Source organism: Penaeus monodon, chromosome 43 (assembly GCF_015228065.2).
Source record: "Penaeus monodon isolate SGIC_2016 chromosome 43, NSTDA_Pmon_1, whole genome shotgun sequence".
Classification (NCBI taxonomy): Eukaryota; Metazoa; Arthropoda; class Malacostraca; order Decapoda; family Penaeidae; genus Penaeus; species Penaeus monodon.
Window position 1 is genome coordinate 7,788,624 of NC_051428.1, and position 5,000 is coordinate 7,793,623.

The window sequence follows — 5,000 nt, forward strand, 5'->3', positions numbered from 1 at the left end:
AAATAATGATAATAATGATATTTATGATAATAACAATACCGTTAACGTCATTTATACCAAGGGAAGTCATAAATGCTTATGGGAAGAGGAGGCAAAAAATGGACATTAAAAAATATGAGAAAACATTAATATCGATGAGAAAGAGAGAGACAGAGAGAAATGCAGATGTTAATAGCGAAAAATCGAGAGACAAAGAAGAGAGAGAGAGAGGCGGGGAGAAAAGTGTGCATGGCATCACAAGGCATATGTATACACGCGGTAACTATGGCCTCCTGATCAATAGCAGCCGGCGATACACGCTGTTACCTGAGCGACATCCTTGCCTACACTTAACTACGGGAAACTAACTGTGAATACACTGTTCATGCACAAAATTGCATTATACGCAAAACCTTTTTTATGCATTTTCATTATTATCATTATCATTATTATCGTCACTGGTATTATTGTTATCATTGTTATTGTTATTATTATTATTATTATTATTATTGTTATTGTTGTTGTTGTTGTTATTATTATTATCATTTATTATTATCATTATTATTATTATTACTATTATTATTATTTTATTATTGTTATTACTATTATTATTATTATTATTATTATTTTGTTGTTTTGTTGTTGTTGTTGTTGTTGTTGTTTTTGTTGTTAATAATAATTATATTTTTGTTAATATTATTATTATTATTATTGTTATCAATATTATCATTATGGTTGTTTTCTTATTATAATTTCATTGTTGTTGTTATTCTTTTCATTCTTTGTCTTCTTTTTCCTTTTCCTTTTCCTTTTCCCTTTCCTTTTCTTTTTTTCTTTTTCTTTTTCTTTTTCTTCTTCTTCTTATTATTATCATTATTATTATTTATTCATTATTATTATTATATTATTATATTATTTTATTATTATTATTATTATTATTATTATTATCATTATCAGTATCATTATTATTATCATTATTAATATTATGATTTTATTACTATTATTATTATCACTATTACTATTATTATTATCCTCATTATTATCATTATTAATATTACCAATACTATTGATATTATTATTGTTTTTACTTTTGATAGTACAATTAAAACTCGTTTGATAACAGATGAAAAAAAAAATTACTTGAGAACACGAGAAGCTTCGCGAATAGTTTACATAGTCAAATGCTTTCTTAACAGGGGCGTGACTATTGTCATGTAAGCGTGAAAGTATAGTCGCTTTCCGATCCTGGCACTAAAGAAAGTCACCGGAGATAAGATAATATGACCTTCTTTGATCACGTGATCCGAGAAGGTCAGGGACAAAGTCATTCACTATTGGGTTTCGTCGCGTCATTAGGTCTTTTGTTTACATTGGCGAGGTCGCTTACTCTCCGAGGCAGATGCTCCGGGTTCCGAACCGGCTCGCATGTTGCCTCCTTCGATCCGGGTCGTGGTCGGTAACGGGGCATCCATGGGTTATTGGGAGATTTATCGAGTTAATTATTCAAAGGCGAGTCTTTTTCGTTTCTTTTTTTGTTCGTTGTTTTGTTCCCCAATTTTTATTTTCGTTATCGCTCTCTATCCCTGTCTCTGTCTGGCTGTTTGCCCCTCCTCCCCCCTTTTCTCTCTCTCTCTCTCTCTCTCTCTCTCTCTCTCTCTCTCTCTCTCTCTCTCTCTCTCTCTCTCCCTCCCTCTCTCTCTTCTCTCTCTTTCTCTCCTTTTTCCTCTTTTAATAAGTCATTCTCTCTCACCTTGGTTCCCTCCAGCACTTCATTTCTTTATGCCTTCTCTTCTCTCCCTTTCCCTTATCCTTCCCTCCAATCCCTCCCTTTCTCCCCTCCCTCCATTCCCTTCCTTTCCCATTCATCCAATCCTTCTCCCTCCCTTCATTCGATCCCCCTCTCTTTCCCCTCCCCCAGTTCCTCTCTTTCCTCCCCTCCTCCCAATCCCTGCCTTCCACCCCCTCCCTCTAATCCCTCCGTTTATCACCGATTTCCCGCGCCCTTCCTTTCATGTCCCGTCGCCGTCGTCTTGATCTCAGCTGATGAGCCGCTTGGAGACTAAACGCCGGTAATTTGCTTGCGCTGATCCATTCGTCATCATCATTAGCATAATACGGAGGCCTAGCCTAATTAGAGGTCATCGGGAGAAACAGGTTACGGGGGTAGGGAGGAGAGGGTGTAGTGCGGGTGGAGGTCAACGGAGGTCACGGGATAGGGATACACACACACACACACACACACACACACACACACACACACACACCACACACACACACACACATACGCATACACATACATACATACACTTACACATGTGTGTGTGTGTGTGTGTGTGTGTGTGTGTGCGCGTGTGTATATTCATATGTATGCGCGTGTGTTTCGCCCAGATTTGAAAATGCTTTAAATCGTACACACACAAACATAGCACGCATGTACACACACACACACACACACATACATATATACACTTACACATGTGTGTGTGTGTGTGTGTGTGTGTGTGTGTGTGTGTGTGTGTGTGTGTGTGTGTGTGTGTGTGTGTGTGTGTGTGTGTGTGTGTGTGTGTGTGTGTGTGTGTGCGTGTGTGTATATTCATATGTATGCGCGTGTGTTTCGCCCAGATTTGAAAATGCTTAAATTCGTACACACACAAACATAGCACGCATACACACACACACACACACACACACACACACACACACACACACACACACACACACACACACACACACACACACACACACACACACACACACACACACACACACACATACACATACATACATACACTTACACATGTATGTGTGTGTGTGCGTGCGTGCGTGTGTGTATATTCATATGTATGCGCGTGTGTTTCGCCCAGATTTGAAAATGCTTAAAATCGTACACACACAAACATAGCACGCATGCACACACACACACACCACACACACACACACACACACACACACACACACACACACACACACACACGCATACATACATACACTTACACATGTGTGTGTGTGTGTGCACACATACACACACACACACATGTGTAATTGTGTGTGTGTGTGTGTGTGTGTGTGTGTGTGTGTGTGTGTGTGTGTGTGCTATGTTTGTGTGTGTACGATTTTAAGCATTTTCAAATCTGGGCGAAACACACGCGCATACATATGAATATATAGAAACAGATACATAAATATTAATACCAGCATTTAATCATCAATTCGCAGAGGCACATCATGCTTTTAGTCATACGAAGAATAACCCCGCCCTCCTTCTGCCTCAAACTCGTGTACTTGCTCTCTCTCTTCGATTTCCTCACGTCAGTCTTTATCCGGATTGCCAGAATTCTCTGTTTTTCTCATTGTCTCTTCTCGTCTTTTTTCTGTCTCTTCTCTATAGTTTTTCTCTGTCTGTCTTTCTGTATATCTTTCTGTCTCTGTCTGTCTCTCTATTTTTGTCTCTGTCTGTTTGTCTTTGTCTCGGTCTCTGTCTGTCTGCCTGTCATGATAATTTTTCTGTCCCCTGAGATATTCAACAAAATTAAACCGTTTTTGGACTTCGACATAATTATCTTGTACAAATTCAAATAAAGTCCCATTTAGAAATTACCTTAAAGTTACGAATGGTTGATAAAATAAAGGAAGTATATGCGGATCAAATTCCAGACACATGGCACTGTGTTCAAAAAGTCTTTGTCCGCTAAAGAAAAGCTCGGTCTTCAATACGCACATATACGCACGAGGAACCGCGCCTGCGCGGTGTCCGGCGTCAGAGCTCAATGTTTTGGCTAAAGCGATTATACTTACTGAAGTTTATTGCGCATTCCTTGGTTTGTTGGACTGGCTTTATAAGCATATATATATATATATATATATATATATATATATATATATATATATATATATATATATATATATATATATATATATATATATATATATATATATATATATTTTTTATATATATATGTTTATATATACATATATATGTGTATATACATATATATGCGTGTATGTACATGCGTACATACACGCATACATACATGCATACACACATACGTATATACATATATACATACATACCTGCATACATGCATACATACATACATACATATAGATAGATAGGTAGGTACATGAAATATATATAAGCATTCATGTTTGTATATATGTATACTATATATAATATAATAATATATATAATATATATATATATATATATATATATATATATATATATATATATATATATATATATATATATATATATTATATATATATATATATATTATATTATTATTATGATATGTGTGTGTGTGTGTGTGTGTGTGTGTGTGTGTTTACACAGACCGATGGATAAATAAATAGATATAGATATAGCTATGCGTGCGCGTGCATGCGTGAGTATGATCTCTGATGAATCCGAGCGAGCGAGAGTGGGTCTGGTCGGACCGGCGAAGCCAAGACCCAAGGGCCCAAGGCAGGGGTCATGCATAAGTGTTTTTATTTCACTTTTCAAACATTCCTTAAAATAGCCACTGCATGGCACACATAATAAGATATAAATAGGACAGTACCCGGAGGCGATAAAACAGCTGTTGTATCATCTGCGGGAAACATCCGCTCGACTGTTATCTTTCATTTTATAAAAAAAACAACTGTACATCTGCCAGCAATACACCGCGTAACCCAAAACACTTGGTATTTACATAACTTTTCTTTTTTTTAAAGAAAAACAACTGAACCTACTTTTTCTCCAGTCAAATGAAGCAATTATTGATTTTTCATTTTATTACGAAAAAGATAAAATGATAAGAACATATAGAGAAACATAAGTGTGAGAAAGAAAATAAGAACAAAAACAATCTGCCTATTTGATGGCCATAGTTCCTGACCCTGAATCCAGACAGACCGAGGGTTATCGTGTCCAGAAATGCGAGTCAGCTACCAACTCTAGTTTCCCCTCCCTCTCACCTTTTAATAATTCACAAGTAACAACACAAGCCACCAGACCCTCCGCAGTACATTGAACTCTC

At 36.7% G+C, this 5,000-nt stretch overlaps 1 protein-coding gene across 1 annotated transcript in view; it reads left to right on the plus strand.

Moving 5' to 3' along the window:
- The first annotated feature begins 4,427 nt into the window (after positions 1-4,427).
- The window catches only part of LOC119568268 (cyclin-dependent kinase-like 1), a 47,122-nt gene continuing 46,549 nt past the window's right edge, over positions 4,428-5,000 (plus strand). The window contains exon 1 of the mRNA XM_037916727.1: positions 4,428-5,000. This exon is cut by the window's right edge and continues 600 nt beyond it. The gene's annotated coding sequence lies outside the window, so the exon portion shown is untranslated.